General features: G+C 35.5%; 3 long non-coding RNA genes across 5 annotated transcripts; 2 read left to right on the top strand and 1 right to left on the bottom strand.

Annotated features, from left to right (window-relative positions):
• Positions 1–3,092: 3,092 nt before the first annotated feature.
• Positions 3,093–4,136, top strand: LOC149644104 (uncharacterized). Of its 2 annotated transcripts, none has more exons than XR_016372052.1 (2): positions 3,093–3,448; positions 3,524–4,136. It is a non-coding gene; the product is annotated as an uncharacterized LOC149644104 (long non-coding RNA). The 2 variants fall into 2 exon arrangements; XR_016372053.1 differs by having other exon boundaries at positions 3,093–3,443.
• A 6,779-nt stretch (positions 4,137–10,915) lies between these two features.
• LOC149644105 (uncharacterized) lies at positions 10,916–11,209 on the bottom strand. Its single transcript, XR_016372065.1, has 2 exons — positions 11,082–11,209; positions 10,916–11,013 (listed from the first exon to the last, which is right to left on the bottom strand). It is a non-coding gene; the product is annotated as an uncharacterized LOC149644105 (long non-coding RNA).
• Positions 10,935–15,287, top strand: LOC149644106 (uncharacterized). Of its 2 annotated transcripts, none has more exons than XR_016372064.1 (2): positions 10,935–11,069; positions 11,226–15,287. It is a non-coding gene; the product is annotated as an uncharacterized LOC149644106 (long non-coding RNA). The 2 variants fall into 2 exon arrangements; XR_016372063.1 differs by having other exon boundaries at positions 10,940–11,069; positions 11,203–15,287.
• The last annotated feature ends 6,089 nt before the right edge of the window (positions 15,288–21,376 follow it).

Here is a 21,376-nt window from a genome sequence, read left to right on the forward strand (position 1 = left end):
TACAATTCTACTTACACGAAGCACGTGAGAATAATGTCCGTTCCTTCAATGTGGCCAAATGAGTTCACAATTAACCCATCAGGTCAAAAAAATTAATTGGTGCTTCAGGGCATGGATGCGTTTATGTCCACTGTAAAAAGCCTTTGTTCGCAAGTGGGGTGGCATATTCATCGAGCAGTTCTATGAATTAAGCCCCGACAGTTATTCAACGGGGCACCTTTCGCATTAATTGCCGCCGAGTGCCTTTGTAAATTTTCCTTTAAAAGCCATTGTCTTTTTAACTGTTGTATTAAATGTCGATGTTTCTCATAAATATGATACAAAGTTTCATTGATGATGTAAGAAAGCTCAGCTTTAGAGCGATTAATTGTGCTTGTTTGGTCAATAAGCCTATTAGGGTAAGACAACCGTTTAAGCAAAACACATAATGCCTCAACATTATCGGTCTTCGTCCTGTTTCGGCAAGCATTATAGTCGGGTAATCGCGGAAGATCAACCAGCCGGTAAATATCATCCGTTGAAAACCTTGAATATAACCAATACTATAATAGTGCATTCCACTAAAAGATTAAAAAAAATAAACTTACCTGAAGTTACACAAAACAAACTCTTCACAGAAGTCATAGAGAATAAACCATAGCCGATACACGAAAAGCCTGCAATTTCGAGCTGCTTACAACAACCAAAGCTCATCTAAAACTCTTTGTTTCTTTTTTGAGCATTTGCATAGTAAATTAAGCGATCGCCAGTATCTTATAATAAAAACTACTTAAATAATATTTCAAAATCCGTTTCATTTTTTTCCTTTTTAAGGGTGAGTATGGGCCTGACTTTAAAATTAAAAATGCAAAAAAAGTCTTATCGTGTTACGAACATAAATTATCCAAAAGGAACAAAGTTTGGTGAGTAGCAAAATCAATAACGAATGATAATTCAAATTGATATAAGATAAGATAGAAAAGTACTTTGAAATTTAAAAACATCTGATCATTGTGAATAACTGCGCATTTTTTTAATGTGCAAAAAAAAATTTTAGACGGCACTACATATGTAAACTAGCGTTTACCCGCGTGTAATAAGAACTTCCATCAAAATGATAAAGAACGGGTAGATTTTACTGATGACTAATATTTTTGTAGCACCCTAGGAGCGAAGGCCCTCGGCGTTGCCCGTCAGCCCAGTCCGTCGGGTTAAAAATATGGAAACAAATCGAACCCAAAAGACCATTCAGCCCGTCAATAGGTTAAAGGAATACTCTCCTGGGCTCGAGCCCCTTGAGATTAGCTTCACTTCGCCCAAAAAGTGAGATAAAATGTGCTGCCGCCTAGGTGTTAAAGCTTGCAATTCAATTTTTTCTCTAACGGTTTTCAGTTTTCCCCTTCCTCCCATCCGTTTCCCACGGCTAGCCAAAAGTAGTTGTACCCTATTTTCGTTACTATATTTCCCCACTTGCGAGTCTTTTTTAGTGGAATTCAAAGAGGGAAAAATAGTTCTATCTTTTCCCTCCTACAGCGCCCTTTCTCTCTCTAGCCGAAGCCCATGCTCTTTCGTGTTTCGGTCAGGGCTGTGCGAATACTCGAATAATATTAGTTAAATTAGAAAAGAATCGAATTTGCCAGTTGGAGAAAACGAGTTTTCGAAGCACGAAGCTATTATTTGAAAAGGAATAATTATAACCGATTTAAGTACGAATACAATTTTCTAAACAGAGTAAAGCTCGCGTGTTCGCGCCTTCGTCTATTCGCATCTTCGCAACAGATCACGAAAAACATTTGCACTTCTGTTCTGATACACGGAAAAAATTTGCTTTTCCCATTCTGAGAGCCAATAAAGTTTTAGCAATCATTGCGCCATCTGCCCTTCTCAATCGACGTTGTCCAAAGAGAAAAACGAAGCTAATCGCCCCCGCCTTCCTCTCGTCTACGATTGGTGCTTTTCTCGCGAAGGTGCGAAATTCTTGGCCTAATCGCAAGAAAAATCTTCTCGAGGTGAGGACGCAAAGTAGCGAAAATCCATTGGGACCAGTAGCGCGATCTTGCAAACAAGCAAAGCGAAGATGCGAATTAGAAAAATGTGTCAGTCTGGACAGGCCATTAGGGGTTAAATTCGAAGAGAAAACGAGAATTCTATTAAAAAATAAAGCTGTTTTTTGGTAGGAATTTTAACGCGATTTTTCAGTTCGCCGTGATTTATTTTTCTCTCACGAAGTACTAGAACTAGAGCGAAAGAAAAAATTCCAATGTATGCGAGAACTACAACATTTTAGATTCCTACAGGTATTTAGAAAACGAACGAGTATTCGTCTGGTGAAACCGAGTAATCAAATTTTCGAGCTCTAGTTTTGAAAAAAGGGGTACACGAACCAGATTTTTTGAAAAACAAGTAATATTTGTTTGAACGAGTACTCGATTCGGATTTCGAATTGATTTACTATTCGATAAAATTTGAAAAACCACTATTAGCACAGCCCTATTGGTTAATAAAAGGAAGAAGGGAGGTAAATATAGTTTGCCGTCGTCGCTTTCAAAATTACATGGTTCATAAAAACCCGGAAAAATCAATGAATTAGTTGACAAAAACCTCATGGAAATTAAATATTTTTTAGTAAAATTCCCCCAGTAGCACAAGCCTTCCGCATAACAGTCGGTTAAAGGTCGAATAGTCGGTTTACGGTCCAGTCAGCTGTACCATGCTTATTCCGACACTTTTCCGACTCATGAAGCCGACTACTTCTATTAGTTGGCAATGCCGACATCTATCTGACAGTTGGAACAGAGATGGTTTAAAGTAGGCTTGCCTACCGTCTAGAAAATTCCAACTTATTTTTTGCCACTTGATTACCGACTCTCTCGCGCTAGTCGGTATTGTGACGTTTAAGAAGAGTAAAATTAAAAGCAAAGTTATTCTTAGGCCGTTTAGTAACCGACATTTATCCGACAGTTGGAACTGTGGTGGTTTGAAGTAGGCTTGCCTACCGTCTAGAAAATTCCAACACATTTTTTGTCAATTGATTACCAACTCCCTCGCGCTAGTCGTTATTGTGACGTTTAAGAAGAGTAAAAATAATAAGCAAAGTTATTCTTAGGCCGTTTAGTAACCGACATTTATCCGACAGTTGGAACTGTGGTGGTTTGAAGTAGGCTTGCCTACCGTCCAAAACATGTAACCCATTTTTGCCAATTGATTACCAACTCCTTCCCGCTAGTCGGTATGGTCACGTTTTAAAAGAGTAAAATGAAACCATGCACGTCATCATCGAAGAGGGCGCTGCTAGTGCGAAAGCAAGTTAGCCTTTCCAGTATCTCTGACGCGGCTGGGTCGTTAGAATGTTTAAACGAGATTTTTGTGGTCGAAAATGATTAGTTATAGGCTTGCTAACTTTTAATTTCATCGCTAAGGTTCTTTGTCACACTAAATAAACTAGAAACGTCTTCGTTTGTCACGTAAGGTTTGAATTTTGTTATTGAATTATCAATTTATCTTAGAGCCAGTTTTATGCATAAGCCTTTGCTTTTTTACCTAGCTTCTCATCTGCTGGGAACCACACCCATAGAAAGTGAAACCAAATCTTAAACGTTTATGTATACCTTCAGTTTCTTTGTTTGATTATAAAAGAAGCAAGTGTTTTGGGGCGCTTGGAGTTCAAAAACCTTATATATTAAGTATTTTAAAGATTTTTGGTTGTGAAAATAATACTGAATTCCAAAATAGATCTCAATTTGTTTTAATTTGAGAATTTTTATGCGGTTTCAAACATTTTAAGAGAAAAATGTGTCAAGTAATACCCTTTAGAATTGTATGTTTTTCTTTTTCCTTAAAAAATCTGTAAGTGTATATTTTTCATTAAGATTTTTGTAATTTAAGAGATAGTAATTGGCCAAATCGAAGATATTAACAATGAATATTAATAAATGCTTTAATTGATGTAAATATTATACTCGCCCTGAAAAATTTTACTTTTTGTTAAAACCAATTAGCTAGGCAGCTAATATTTTCATTCGACTAGACGTGTCATATAGAATACATTGTTTAATATTTGAAATTGTTATAATTGACCTGCATGTTACTTGAAATATAAAAAGTACAAATTCTTAAGTGTTGTTCATTGAAAATGTATTAAAGAAATTTCAATACTAGGTATCAGTATCCTTTACTATAAGCGAAAGAAGCCTCGAGTTAAGGCTTGATCGTCGCAAAACCATCGAGCCTCGAGTTAAGGTTTGATCGTCGCAAAAGCGTCGGACCTCTTGCTGACAGGCGGTTAAGTCGACTCTCAAACGTGTTGGATGAGGGTCGTATTTCATTCGTGTCGTAACAGTCGGTAAACCAGTGGGCCGTAGTCCCACCGGGCGGACATTTCGATTCTCAAACCCTTACTCTACCAGCCCTTTACCGACGATTTACCGTTCCTATACTAAAAAGCCGCGAAATCGTCGGATTGAGCGCGGCTTTAGGTAGGCATAATGACGCCGACTTAGAGTCGGCCAACAGTTGTTTTATAGTAGCCTCAAAACAGTAGGAAAACCGGCGGGCCATCGTCCCTCCAGGCGGACATTTCGACTTTCAAACCATTACTCTCCCGACTTATTAGTGACTTTTTACCATCTCGTCGGTAACACACAAAGCCGACCATGTAGGCCCTACGTCGGCACTGCTACTGGGGTCAGGGAAATTTGCGTCAAACAGGGGCCGCCTAATTAAACAAAATGATCATGAACATAGGATTAAAATTATACTAAACTTTGGAGGCTCGTAACTCTGGTTTTACTAGTGATACGGGATGTCCTTCGAGTGTGTTATAGTCATATTTGCCCCCATCAAACGATACTAAAACTTGGGGTTTCGTCAAACAGGGGCCGAGTAATTAAGCAAAATGTTCGTGAACCTCCCCTCCATAGGACTGACATTTAACTAAACTTTGGAGGCTCATATTTCTGGTTCTACTAGAGATATGGGGATGTTCTTTGATTATGTGATAGTCCTATTTGTCCCCACCCTTCGTTAACATTTGCTCCACAGGATACTCCATATATGGGAAAAACCTGGAAAACTCTGGGAAGTATAAGGGGAAAAAGGGTGCTGAGAAATCTTAAAACACTATGACACTTGGTATTAGCTTTACATTACCGCCCTATGCGTACTTCTACCCATTTAATACCCTTCTGCTATCTAAAGTTACAGTAGTGTTTCTCAAAATTCAAGGCTATTGAAATTGTCTATGACGCAAGGTTAATATCATAAGATTGTTTATTTGAACATGTACTAGAACTTCAGTATATTTATATAGTGTGAAGTCACAAATTGTTTATTTGAACACATAGTTGAACTTGAGTATATTATATGGTGTCAAATGGTGTGAAGTCACAATAAGCCTTAAGAAGGTCATTTGAGAATTCAGACAGTAGCCTGTAATCAAGAATAGGTCAATAGCACATTTTTTAGGGGATAGGACACAAGGATTCAAGTTCTTCTGGAATAGTTTTAGCATAAGTATATAGGCTATGGAAGATATCTTTAGAACTTATGGTTTTAGGGATAGGGCAGAACTTAAGGATTCATATGTTTTAGAGATAGGATAAAAGGGTTCATATGTTTTAGGCATAGAGCCAAAGTGTTCATATGTTGTAGGGATAGGACATAATGGTTCAAGCGTTTTAGGGATAGATCAAAAGGGTTCCAATGATTTAGGGCTAGGGCAAAATTGTTCATTTGCTTTAGAGATGCGGAATGTACAACAGATGCGTTTTAGTGGTTTAGTAGAACAAGTTGGGAAAACCAAAATATTACCTCTCCGAGTCAAGAGGTCTACTACTACAAACTTATTTACCTAGATATGGAATTATTTCATTTTTTTGAAGTAAAAATTTACGAAATATTGAAGCAGTATTCCAAGCATAGCGAATAATACAGTATAGCAGACGACATTTTACATCCAATAAGGATAAATCTTGGACACATGGAAATCAGTCAATGGGGAAAAGATCAGGAAATGAAGTCTACGCTTCAGCTGTTTACCGTATATTCTGATAGCTACATTCACAACTGGTTTGCAGTGTAAACACTATCGTCTCGTCTCACCCAAAGAAAATATACGCTCCGGGAATGGAAGCTATGTCTCGGGGTTGGGTTGACCAAGGAACTTCCGGTCTATGCAATTTCAATGTAGCCGGAAATACCTCGGTCAACCGAGCCTGCCTTTGGAGCGTACTAGGAGGGGAGAGACAAAAATTTACACTAGAGGAAGCTACACTTTCCATTCCTGGGGCGTGTATCTTCTTTGTCTCACCTCAACAATATTCTTAGTTTGCCAACATGAATGTTAACGTTAAATAACACCAAAGCTAAATTGTAGCTAGACGCACTGATAGTCGATGCGCACCATAAAGAGAATAAAAGGTCTGTAGCTACTACCCGTTTACCATTAGCCCTTTTACTATTCTAATTGCCACCATGATCTTTTCTTCTATTATAAAATCTTAACCTGATTATTTAACAGTGTATTTAACTTTCGGCTCACTCTGAACCGTTGATGTCTCTTCATTTCAGACACGAAAATCAAAGCCCAAAGTTTACTTCACCTCAGGCCTCAATTATTTACTCTTTGTTTCACTAAGCCTATTGCGGATGATACTTAATATACCCGCCGGAGTCTAGGTCTTAGTTTTCTTCATGAAATCACTCAACCAAGGATTATTGTATATACAGATGTAGTATAGCTTAAGTAATATATAAACAGCCATTTCAAACAACAATATTAAAAAAATCTTTGGAATATCAAAATGAAACAGAGCTTTAAAGCTACAAAAGTACTAAATGCATCATAATTACGAAAAATACTTCCACATATTCACTTTATATTATGGAAAAAGGGAATATTAAGGTTCTGTATGATTTCTTAACACATCAACACAAGGCTAACTGCTAACACGACGCACTAGTGTAACAATGGACGGACACACACAGACAAAAACATAGACTGCTTTTTAACTCTTTCCGTAATAATTTTGAGTTGAGAAACAAGATTATCTTTAATATTTAAATAAATATAATTATTTTTAATTATTTTTAATTATTTTAATCTTCAATAATTAACATTAATAATAGTTAAATCGTTTAAAATAAAGTTATACCTATTATCTTCTCAAACTTTGCTAATATTGACGTTTACAGTGAAGGGTACCCCTCTTCCCGCTTTCTTCAAATTTTGGGGTATATATACGATTCGTTTCCATTATAATAGTAAGGAAAAAGCGCAATTGCGAAAACCTTCGGTGGTCGATCCCACCTTAGGGAGGCTAGACGTTTCTCGTAACCCTAGCTGATCGCCGCGTATATACTAAAACCAAACGATGATAATGGAGTAGAAGCCCATGAGACAGATTGGTGTCTATGTGGAATAGACGGAAGACCAGTAGATGGTGGTGTTTAGAAGCCAGAATGTACAGATTGGTGTCCAAGTGGGATGGACAAAGACCAGAAGATGGTGGTGATTAGAAACCAGTATGGACAGACTGGTGTCCAAGTGGAATGGACGAAGACCAGAAGATGGTGGTGATTAGAAGCCGGTATGTACAGACTGGTGTCCATGTGGAATGGACGAAGATCAAAAGATGATGGTGATTAGAAGCCGGTAAGTACAGACTGGTGTCCGTGTGGAATGGACAAAGACCAGAAGATGGTGGTGTGAGAACTCAAGTAGAGGAGCCATTTCCGTGACTGTGAAAGCAGTTCGGAAATGGCGAACACGTTTGCTCCGATTTGTAAACTGCGAACGCGGTCACGTGGGGTCTGACAGACAGACAGACAGACAGACAGACAGACAGACAGACACACACACACACACAGACACGGTCAGTGCATTACCTCTCCGTGACGTCATCGTCACTCGGAGAGGTAAAAACTCTGGCTACTTAGAGAAATAGGCGCGTGTACAATCGCCATGAAATTTTCTTGATATGTTTGTATGTACAATAGTGATTAACAGGAATAATTAGGTGAAATATCACACTTAATTTGGTTTGAATTCAGTCTGTACTGACTGGAAAGCTTCAAGAAGTGCTTAAACCTTTTCACATACATCAAAAATTTATAAGTATGGTTTCAAAAGTTACACCGTTTTAGCGGTAATTTAGATATCAGGTCAACATTAAGTTCAGCCACATTTACATAATATGTTATAATCCGCTTGTTCTACATTGTTAGTTTCAATCAAGATTCTTGATGAGACATTATGAAGTGAAATATTATTGTTAGTGAGCATCTATTCCAGTCCTGGTTTAGTGTAGGTGATAATTTTTTGTCATCTATAATAATTTTGTTTTACATTTTTTCGAGTTCACAACTTGCCGGATATATTTTTCATATAATAACTTCAACCCTATTTCTTTTGTGAAGTGACATTGTGTTTTTTACATAATTAGAAACCGTTACTGATCCACTAATATCTAATATCATGAATTTTTTAATGAATGAATTCATGCTAATATATTAAACCTGATCCGAGCAAAAATTTGCTAAAATGTGAAACCGATATAATATAAATCACTCTGATTTGTTTGCGCCAAAGATTAGTTATCTCATTTCCTTTTAAAACAATATTAGAGGCAAGATTTGTTGGTTAGAAAGAAGGTAGCCGCTTCGATATTTAGTATTATTGTAGCCAGCATATTTCCGTAAGCGTAGAGTCGGAACACCGCCATCGTGCCCTTGAACGATATAGGGCTTGTTTCTGACTCCGGTTGAACCCATTCAATCAAATCCAGTAAGAATTTAGTCACTTCCCTGTGCTTCTCAAACCAGTGTGTCTCCATAATCGAGTCTTGGCTAAAGTGGTATGTAACAAAATACGCAAAACTCAAATTTTACCAAAATATACAATTTTTAACTTTAAAATATAATCTCTCGGGGTAGAATAGGCAGGACCGCGTCCATAAACTACACTATTAATATTGTGTTAAGTCTGGCTTGTAGATTGGCATTGGTTAATATCCGCAGGTCAGTAATGTTTAAATTGTCGTTTATGTTAGAAACCTTTGAGGTTTTGAGGTCAGGATTTTATTCATGAATTTTCTGGAGACTTGAAGGAACACTGTCTGTGTAAGTACAGTTTGCCTCTTAACGCGTTAAGTCCCACCTTTATTGTACCTCGACAATGAACCACAGCCCAAGATGTGTAGCTTTATCTACTGTGCCAAGATTTTTGTTTGTGGGCCTCTAGAAAATACTCACAACTTGTTAGTAATCCTGTTGAATTCTCTGTCAGTTGACATTTTAAAGGAAATCAAGTGTGTTAAATAGACTTCGCTAACTGGTTTGGAAATGTAGAGCTTGGGAATTAGTTCTTTAGTGACGACTCCCATATCGACCGTAATTCCAAAAGCATCGACGAAAAGCACTTTCAAAAAAAGGTAGACCTCGTTTGTCGTCATATCAAAGTAAAATGCGTCAGATCCCATGGTGCTTTGGTAAAAACGATCAAGGGTTTTCTCGATGTATTTGAACTTTTCACTGGTTGATGCCTTCAAATAAAGAGTAAAATCATAAATTTACTCAACTTGGGCCACAAATTAATTCGAAGTTGTCACTATTTATTTTGTTGACATTGTCATCAGTTGGAATTTATAGGATGTTTACAAACCATTAAACTCAAGAGGCGATCTTCAGATTGCCCTTCGATGCACTTTGGCTTCCATACACTTCCAGGACCAAATTCTTCCACGGATTTGATATAATTGTACGTAACAAAAGAAAAGTCAGATTTCATGACGCTCTGTATTTGAATTACGAGAAGAAATGTCGCCCAAACCCAAATGACGCAAATAAGTCGCAAAAAAAAGTTCCTTGGCATCGTTTCGTAAGCTACAAGCAAAGTTAAACCGATGAATTTTAAAAACTAATTTCTTTCCTCACGTATTTAATTTGCTAAAATGAATAATGCGAGCCCTGTGTTTCGCAAGCAAACAGACAGCATTTTCGAAGATTTGTGAACAATTTTCGGTTCTACTATTCTTACATATTAGAACTGAAAATTCATCTTCAAAATACGCGATGTTAGGCCTACATACATACTGTCATGAAAAAATGCCATCAACGCTTTCCAAATCTCCTCGTAAAAACGTGCAACGATACTTTGTTTCTTTTTCGATCCGACCAAATATATATTGAGAGTAAAAAGGATATCGATAAAATTGATGATAGTGTTCCCAAAAGTACCTGATGATTGGTTTCAAAGTATAAATTATCCTGACATTATGATGCACGTGCAAATAAAAATCTTATTCACTAATGGAGCTAACCCCCCTCTCTCAGTTCAGTGTTGTTAGTCCCTATTTGAAGCTAGTTTCTCAAATATCGATTCAAACAAAACTGCTACCCTTCTCTTTGCAGTCTCTAGGCTGTTCAACATTCTGCAAACATTGAGGAACGGCAAAATTCCCCTTTAATGAAAACTGTCTATGTTGTACCAGTATGGGGAGTTACTATTCTACAGGGCCGGTAGGCCCTTGTAGATATGACATGACACCCTTCCGTAATGTTAAAGAAAAAGTCACACCTTTTAGGGTTAGCGTCCCATAGAAAAAGCATTAAAAAATTTTCGTTTTTTTAACGAAATGGTCATAGGCCATACGGAAAAAGTATAGCGAAGTTAGTTTTCGGAATACTTCTAAATTAACAAGCATTTATTAAACGGGAAACTTACGGGTTTCGATTTTTAATTAATGAATTCTAATTTTTGTAATTTAACTAATTAAGGTAGTAAGTCAAAAAATTACTTTTGGGTCAGATGTCAGCCTAACCTTATAGCGCGCTTAAACCTATTTTCTTCATTTCGTTCTCGTTGACAACTAGAAGGTCCTAGGTTTGTGGGTGCTAACAAGTTACGTTGACTAATTGTAAATGTTGGCTTTCTTGCTGATTTTCCTAATTTCTTAGCAGTAGACTCCAGCAAATTACTTTTGTATTTCGTCCGAGCTTGAGCACCTTTATATGTATTTTCTAATTAACTGTAGCACCCTTAATAAGAAATACGTCGTTATCAGGTCGAATTTTCGTCTAGAAAAGTAATTCAGGTAAATAATTACAGTTAATAGAGGTTTTTATATCATTTAAAGTAAGCTTTTCGACGTTCTTTACGGCCAAGGCTTAAGTTGTATTTTAGTTACTCTATGTTATATAGTGTTTATAGTGTCTTTCCTTTTAAAGATTATTAGAAAGCTAATTTCCAGCTCTGTTTGGAATTACAAAATACGTAGTCTGCTTCGATTCATGCTACAAATCCCAACCCTAGGGCCAAGGTTTTACGCTTCTTGTAACTTAATACTGTATCTATGACAGTAAAAAATGGCATATATATCCAAATTATTATGGTTTAGAAATCAACGGTAGTGTTTTCACCCTGTGAAGAATTCGACTTCAAAATATTACAGGAAAGATGACAAAATTTCCAATTTGTTTTCCCTTCGGCAGTTAAAAGAGTGGTGTTAATGTTAGCGCTGTTAAGTCAACATTCTCATTTGAGGACTGGTATAAACGGTTTCATTATTTGTTAATCTCACTAAAATGCTACTAATTGTCAATGTGTGTGGTATAATTCCTGAAACTAAACCAATGTAGAGGACCAGATTATTCGTTAAAACAATTTTGATCCTATTGAATCAGTCATACAGTGATGTTACGTTATCATTTTATAAACTACTTGTTACTAACAGTGGATTGTTTAATTCATAAGAAATAGTTGTGCTGGTTAATCCAGGAGGACAGTGTCGTTATATAATTTAATTAGTCAAATAATTTTCATGTTTACAACCCAGATTCTCTCAACCTAACCACGTTAGAAACGGAGGGTTACGTTGTTTTCTATTTCCACAGTCCACATTGCCGTTTGTTTATTGGTTTAAATTGCTATGAATTGTAAAGGTATTTGATTTAATTACTGATATTAAAGCTAAACTATAGAATAACATCATTCATTAACATATTGTATAGATAATCTTTATGTTACCACAAACCTAGCTCAGGATATGATAAAAATTTAACGCAATTTGTTGGAAATAATCAAAAACTCCTCTAAACATTAGAGTTAAGGTGAATTATTTTTTAAAAGACATTTTATAAGCTTAATGAGCACTGACGACAAGTTAATTTCAACGTAATTAACTGTAATTAAGGTAAAATTAAACTAAAATATACATTTTTTTGGATGAAAACTCAGATAACTCTTAAATGATGTTCTTGATTAAGATTGTATCTACCCAAGCCGTTGGTAAAGCCCCACACATAAGCTAATTTAAATTATCTCCAAAGTACCTTAATAGGCGCGAAATTCAAAACTTTAGGGTAAAATGAGAATCTAAAACTCCACTAAAAATTGCAATTAAGGTGAAGTATACATTTAAACTCATTTTATAACACTAAATGTATAGTGCCAAAACAGTCCTACGTTAATTAAACATAATTAACGTGAAATTAAACCAAAATATACATTTTTTGGATAAAGGCTCAAATAACTTTTAAATAACTCTTTAATTTTGATTAAAACTACCCGAGCCATTGGTAAAGTCGAATATTTTCTATTTGACACTTAAGTTAATTTAAACTATTTTAAAGTACAATAATTGCCGCGAAATTCAAAAGTTTTGGGTTAAAAAATGAATTTGCGGAAAAAATATTAAACTGCACTAAACATTGCAATTAGGGTAAAAAATTCAAATAAATTTTAAGCTTAATCCACTCTCACGAGAACCACGCTCAAATTAAGATTAAAACATCACAAGTTTTTCGTACAGCCACAGTAGTTTCCTATTTCACTTTCAAATTAATTTAAATGATCGTTAAAATACATCAGAAGCGCATACATTAAAATTTTAGGGTGATTGCAATTAAAGTTAATATTTTATTGAAACTTGTTTTATAAACGAAATCCACGCTAGATAAACAAGATAAGCCGTTAAATTAAACTTAAGTATAATTAATGTGAAATTAGCCCAAAACACGAATGTTTTGGGTAAATTCATAGATACCTTATAATTAAACTAACAAATTAAAATTAAAACTACACTTATCTTTCACCCAGCCTCCATTTTCCTGTTGAATTCTTACGATTAATTAAATTGTCATTTAAAAGCATTTTTCCCATTTTTAAAAGAGAGCCATTGAAAAGGCGCGATATTTAAAAGTTTTGGGGCAAAATAGTGATTGTTCCGCAAGAGTCAAACAGGCACTCCTCTAAAGTTTGCAATTTAGGAGAATTTCTTATTCAAACTCGTATAATAAACTGCAATAACACTAATAAAAGAAGATAAGCCGTTAATTTCAACTTAATAACCATATTTAACGTGAAATTAATCGAAAACAACAGGTTTTTTGGGTAACTATAGATAACCTTTAACTGAAATAAGAAAATAAGATTAAACTACGCGAGTTCTTTCAGCCTAAACGTTTTCCTATTTAACACTAAAATTAATTACATTATCACTATAATGCATTTAATAGGCTCCAAATACAAAATTTTAGGGTTAGGAATGTGTCAAAATGTAACTTTTCCATTTAAATTTTAATATATCATTAACATAGTTCGTAAAATCACCAGCAACAATTTAATCTGGCAACATTCAATGCTGTTGGTCTGATCTCGACAATACTGTATGTGTATACAGTGTTACGAAACAAATATTTTTCTTCCATATTTCAAATACCGTCGTTTTTAAACTTCTTTCATAAATAATGTACAACCATAAGTCTATTATGTAAGGTCCCCATAATAGACTTATGGTACAACATTATATGGATATCAAAATCAATGTTATTGGATATAAGTTAAATGTAATTAACGATAATTAAGTACTTCTTTAAGCAATTAGAAATAGATCAACCCCAAATGTTTGACGGTAAAGCAAAAATAAAATTATTCAAATTTTAATTACATTAAGACTGAAGTGACAGATATTATAAAAAAACGTCTTGGTTTGGACCAAGGCCGAAAAAACAAACGATATGTGTGAGGTTTATCATTTGACTGAAGTTTCAGATATTGCAATTGTTTTAGTTATTTTTATCCATTTAATCCTTAATCAGTATTAAATTCAATCAACTGATTTTACTGTTAATCGATCCATTCCCTCTAAATTAATTGAAAAAATTACATATCTACGCTTTTTCAAGAACAATTACATTTTCCGAAAACATTTTATCATGAAATTAATTATTTTGAAGGGATTTCGTGTCGATGATTACTAACTTGAAAGCACATTGACGGTCATAGTTTTAATTAAGGCTGGCTTGACAAATTTTGAAGTTTGCAGCAAAAAAGTTTAAATCTGTAGTAAGTTTCTGAGAAGACTGATGTTCAAGAAATTATGATAAATAACTTATTTTGCTCAAACTTATTTATAAACTAATGTCGTCCTCATAAGACAAAGCATCAACGTTTATCGTGTGTGGTTTCTTTGAGTAGGTGGCACTCTGTAGCACACAAAAAATTTATTATTTTATTTTAATGTATGCGCTTTTGATGTAACTCCCCCCCCCATTCCTTCATATTCCCAATATATACAGTTTTACGATCACCAGTGGTTCCAGTGTATGGGTCATCTGAGCCGTCGCAACACACTCAGCCAATATTATCATATAGTTCGAGACCTTTTCACATTAGTGAACGGTACATGACTCTCCGGACTTGCCCGCCAACATTAATAACCTAAAACTATAAAACATTCGTGTACATGAATGATTACGGTTGTGGCCTGACACTCGCTAGCGCCTGAAGGACCGATAACTCAGTGTAATCGGTGTACATTTGTAAGTGAGTGGACCATTTTGGAAATTACATACAGATAATTAAAACACAGGGGTGATACCACCATTGAGGTCTTCTCTCTCTCTTGCCTAGAAGCACCGCTATAGGCAGTGAGATTTGACTAGCCTCTTGCCTGTAGTGAACTTTGGCACAGTCTGGCGGTGACCCTTGGTGTGAGGGAGAATACCCCAATGGTGGCCTCGCCCCTGTGTGTTTTCCGAAATGGTCTTTATGCGTACTAAAAGGATTACACGTAATACGTAACCGGTGTACAATAGCGCCAACAATGTAGAAAGGGGTGGTGACGTTTCAAATGAAGACTGAATCATGACCAAGAAATTCTAAAGCACGGAGAGGGAAATTGCAGTGCAATCATTTCTTCATAGAGGCGACAATAGAAATGTAGCATTTCGTTATACGAAATTAAATGTATAAATTAGTGCAACACCCTTGTTTGGAATCCACTATTAAATATTTACATTTTCCTTTCGAATTATGTCAAAGTTCACCTGCTCTTTTAAGAAAGTCAGTAGAATATTTCAAATATTCTATATTGACACCTCAATACGTACTCCCTTCAAAATAATTAATTTCATGATAAAATGTTTTCGGAAAATGTAATTGTTCTTGAAAAAGCGTAGATATGTAATTTTTTCAATTAATTTAGAGGGAATGGATCGATTAACAGTAAAATCAGTTGATTGAATTTAATACTGATTAAGGATTAAATGGATAAAAATAACTAAAACAATTGCAATATCTGAAACTTCAGTCAAATGATAAACCTCACACATATCGTTTGTTTTTTCGGCCTTGGTCCAAACCAAGACGTTTTTTTATAATCAGCTATGCTTCTACTTAAACCATCGCTAGCGATAAAAATTTAAAAAAAAATCCCTTTTAAATACACATGGGAGTAAATAGTGTCGCTTAAGATGATGACAATGGGGAAGCATTTTTCAAAAGATGATTAAATACACTCGAATAACTTCCCGGCGGACTGGCCTTGTAAATAAGGCGCTATTGTCGTAGCCAATGAAAACTACGATGCCGAGGTTGGATTGGGACGCTAGGCTTTGGAATTAATAGCTTGTGGTCTTACCCATTCGTCTAGAACATTAAGATCTAGATTTGTTTCGGAGTTGGATTTAGGGGTAGTTGATATCATTACAAGAGGTGTAGCGTGCGATGGCTTGGCAAATGCAGCAATACCGTCTCGAAAACGAACTGATAGAAGGTCCAGAATCGTTGGGTACCATAAAAAATCAAGGTCCTTGAAAAGATATTATACGAAAAATATAACGATGTTGAGTGGTAGAAACACCAAAATTTTACGTACTCGCGGGAGTTCGTTCGCTAAATTTATTGCCGTAATTTCCTCTTCTGATACCTCAACGTATTCAACGCTATAATTAGAATTATACTTGTATACATGTTTTCTTCCATGTATATTTTAACATTACACTATCCCGGGGTCTTAGCTAGTTGGCCGTCAGTCCGTTGCGACATTTTTATTATTTTTCGGGCCACCATTTTAAAAGATGACTTAAAATTAAAATCCTAAAGCCATAAAGCCCGTCTATGAGGTGTACGGAATCAGTTACTAAGTATTAAATAAATCTGCTGCAATGCATGAGTAGTAAGTTACCACACTTTTAGGCATGCAAATTAGCCGAAAATGATCCAAATTTGCATAATTCAGAAATCCCACTTTTAACCATGCCTGAAATGATCAAAATTTGCATATGCGCTCAGAATTTGTATTAGCACACCTGTCAATCAAAAATGTTAATAAAAGCAATTAGTAAATTGATGAATACGTCATTAGCAATAAATAACTCGACAAGTAAACATGGCGATGTTAGCACCCGCTTACGATTCCTTTTACATTACTTTACCTAGTAATGCCTCCATGCAATTATATCCTGAAAATACTAAAACAAGTTATAGAACGGAACTACCTACAACGTATAATTTATCGGATGGAAATTGGGAGGTTGGATTGTCGGAAATAAATATGCCTTCAAAGTGGGACAACATCACTGATTGTTTTGATGAATTTGTCGTTAGATCGGTGGATCTTGATTATGAGTATGAAATTGGGGAAGGGGGTTGTGGTAAATTGGGTAATATAGTTAGGGGACCGAACGACGAACCTACAAGTATTTACCAAAAATTATTCGAAACGTTTAAACAGTCAATAACAACAAAAGCTAGGGATGATATAAATTTTGAACTAATGATGAAAGAGGGAATGACATTTATGCAAATTAAAATTAACGGAGACAAACAAACGGCTATTAAGTTTCCTAAAGAATATGGAAAAGTACTTGGAATAGCGGAATTAGATTGGGATCGATGGATTGTTCGGGAAACATATATAGCTAGTAATCCTTTAGACACTGCACGGGATCAATTAGATACCAGAAATTTGGGTAAATTCCAAGTCAAACAATTTGTTCCAAGGGACCGAAATAGACCCGTTGACGTAAATAAAGATGTTAATAAAGCATCAATCGAAACGAAAGCTTATACGATACCTCACGGTACGTATGAAAGTATAGATACCGTACTCGAAGCAATGAAAATGGTTTTACCCGAATCGAAACGAAAATATTTCGATTTTGTGTATAATAAAACAGGAACAGTAACAATCAAATGCGGGGTTGGAATTGTTAAAGAGAACACCCCATGGCATAAAATTACCGTAAATGAGGTAAAATATATGGATTATTTTTCAATTACATTTCCAAAAGATAATCCCGGATTAGGTTACATGTTGGGATTTGATAAGAGTCAAGTAGACACTCCGTTGAGGAACAATACGGAAAGTAAACATCTCGGAGATATAAATAGAGGTGTACAAACTTTATTCATTTATACGAGTCTCATATACCCCCAGGTAATAGGTGACTCTTGGGGTGGGCTTTTACGTACAATTCCAAGACCTGAAAACAGTCGAGATAATAAACCTCACGTGTTAACATTCAATCCAATTAATTATTATCCAGTACGTACACCCAATTTTAATTTAGTTGAGATAGATATAACGACAGATTCGGGAACGAAAATTCCATTTAAACTCGGAAAAACTGTTACGACTTTACATTTTAGAAGGATCCGTAATCACTAATAATGTCTGTACGGAATAGATATTATAATTATTATTTACAACAATCGGGCGGGGCGTTTGTTGGACCAGTATTTCAAAGAGGAAACGGTTTGGGATCTATATTTAAGAGTTTAGTTCGCTTCATAACCCCCATACTCAAACCAGCAGCAAAAGCTGTTGGACGAGAAGCGATAGGTGTCGGAAGTAGATGGTTCGGCGACATATCAACGGGAGCAGATCCTAAAAGCTCTTTCAAAAAGAATATTAAAATTGCGGGGTCTAATTTATTACATAAAGCGGGTGATAAAATAGGGGAAGCGCAATTTGGGAGTGGAAGACGTAAAAGAAGAAGAAGAACCAGTAAGCTAGGAAAGAGAAAAGTGAGAAGAATAAGGAAGAAGACTGATTTTTTAGCTTAAAGAAGTACCCTTAAAAATCAAAGGGGGGTATAAAAGTAGGGAATTTACACGAGTAGTAAATAGTTTACGTTTAAACAGTGACAAATAAAGTTATTCAAAAAAAATGGAAGGAATGATGTCGGAATTAGATTTTTTCGCTAAACCCGTCACTAATTTGAATATTGTGGCCAGTAACGACATACAACTACAAACTGTTAATGCTATAACGGATGGTGGTCCATTGGAATTTTTTATTCCCGGAACTCCCGATAGTTATATAGACACTTCAAAAATTAAACTGTACGTTAAGGCTCAAATATTAGGATTTAACACAACTGATAATAAATGGGTAGAAATCGCGGGCAACGATAAACTCGGACCGGTTAATTTAACCTTATGGAGTTTATTTGATCAAATAGAAGTTATGTTTAACGATACTCAGGTTCAAGTCGTGAATAATTTAGCCCCATATATCGCTTATTTCGAAACAATGTTAAATTATGGGAAAGAAGCTAAAGACACGCAATTGGCATTAGAAATGTTTTACAAAGATACAAAACTAACAAATGCCGATTCACACCATGCCGAGAATAGCGGAATGAAATCTAGAAGAACCAGAACCGGAGCATCTAAAATATTTGAAATGATAGGGAGATTACACGTTGATGTATGTAAGATGAACAAGTTCTTATTGAACAACGTTGATATAAAGTTTAAATTTATTAGATCAGCGGATACTTTTCCAATAATTTATCAACCTGGCGCTGCTGCTGCTGATCCAATTACTAATTATAAAATCGTTATTAAATCAGCTTCTTTATTTGTACGGAAAATAAAACCAAACTCTGAAATTATGCTAGCGCATGCTATGGTTTTGGAAAAAACACCGTGTGTGTATCCCATTAATCAAACTGTAGCAAAGTATTTTAGTATCGAAGCAGGGAACAGTGACACGATTAAAGAAAACCTATTTTTAGGTAGAATTCCTAATCGAATGATTATCGGATTCGTTAAAACATCAGCCTTCAATGGGCGTATATCTCAAAATCCATTTTATTTCGAACACTTAGATTTGAACTTTTTATCAGTTACAGTAGGGAATAAAAATTATCCAGATCAACCTTTCACACCGGATTTTACTCACGATCAATACTGTAGGGAATACGCTTCCTTATTTACGGCTCTAGATATGTATGGGAAAAATAAAGGAAACTACATTAGTCTTTTTGATTATCCTAGAGGTAACACTTTATACGCTGTTGATTTTACTCCGGAAGAGCAGGCTAGTGCCGAGCATTGTTCTTTAGAAAAACACGGTAGTTTAAGGTTGACTATACGTTTTAACAAAGCACTCACGTTTGCGGTAACAGCCATAGTATACGCCGAGTTCGAAAACGAGTTATTAATAACGAGGGATCGTAACGTTTTGTACAAACTAGAGTGAGAGTATGGACGAGTACGTTTATTTACCAACTCGAAAAGATAATAATCTTCTCGTAACAGTTAGAAATAACAAAAGACACGTAACTATCGTCGGTAATTGTTGGGATTTTAAGGAAATTAAAAAGGTGTTGAAAGAAATATAAAATTAAACGTCTTCAACGAATTAGCGTCAAATGATCGCGTGAAAATCATGAAACAACAACAGTACAATCTCTCCGATAAACAAACTATCGAGATAGCCGAAGCTGGTGATGATCTAATTATTTCCATTTCCGATAATGCGAGAACGGAGTATATGGTTACAATTAGTAACAAAGTATATCAAAACTTATGGTTGCTGGTGGATTATATAAACTTGTTTTTCCAAGACGTCTTACCCCGCTTCCACAGTACCCTACCGGAAAATTTTCAAGTTGAAGGTTACGTATCTGGAACCGGAACAAAGTATATCGACATTCGACAATACGTATGCGAAAATTCGAATATTCATCGCTACGATTTACTGTGGATGGCTACGTGTAAAGGATTTTGTTTAAATAAAACCACGTGGAGTCGATTGAAACAAATAAAACCGGAATTGGACCGGCAATTGGAAATAAAAGCCAATACCAAGGAATTATTCAGAACAATGATTTTGCGAGACATTACCGAAAATTTACTGGAAAAGACCAACTGCTGCGGTAATCTAAATTGCCAAGGCGAAATCGAACACCACGTATCCTGCACCTCAAATTCGAATACTGACTTGAATATCCTACAAGCGATATCGATGTTAAATAAGACGAACCTGAAGAATGAGTTTGAAAAACGATTTGGAGAGAAGAACGAAAATTTGGATCAATTATTTCTTATTATTACTGACAATGTAACGGAATTGAAAAGAGATGTTTTTTACAATTACGTTTGATAAATAAAAAGCTTATTCACAGATGGTTTCTTTCTTTATTTCCCAAATACCTTCAAAGATGGTTAGTAAACGAATAGCGCGTAAAATCGAAAATATATATTACGATCCGCAAAATCCCGCGAGTTTAGGATCGGTGAGAAAATTACAAAAAGCTCTACCAAATATATCAAAGGAAGATATCGAACAATGGTTGATTTCCCAACCCGCGTATACGAAACATAAACCCAGAAGAAAAATATATCCTAGAAACCAAACGTACGTCACTAGTATGAACGAGGTTTTCCAATGCGATTTAATCGATCTACCCCAATTGTCCAAATACAATAACAAATATCGTTACATTCTAACCGTCATTGACGTCTTGTCGAGATACGCGTGGGCTTTACCGTTAAAAACGAAGGGGGCGAAAGAAATCATAAAAGCTCTCGGCACAATCTTTAAGCAACGTACACCTTCGAGGTTAAATTCTGACGAAGGAAGCGAATTTAAAAACAAAAAAGTGCAAGCCTATCTTAAAAGTAAGGATATCCATTGGTACGCTAGTTACGGAAATTTAAAATGCGCCATGATAGAAAGATGGAATAGAACATTGAAAACGCGAATGTTTCGATTAATGACGAGAAATAACAATTATAATTACACGAAACATTTACAAAAAATTGTAAATGGATATAACGCCACTGTTCATTCAACAATCGGTATAGCTCCGAAAAACGTAAATA

The sequence above is a fragment of the Phalangium opilio genome, unplaced genomic scaffold, assembly GCF_054372755.1.
Source record: "Phalangium opilio isolate 3A_F unplaced genomic scaffold, DU_Popi_V2 ptg000091l_1, whole genome shotgun sequence".
NCBI lineage: Eukaryota > Metazoa > Arthropoda > Arachnida > Opiliones > Phalangiidae > Phalangium > Phalangium opilio.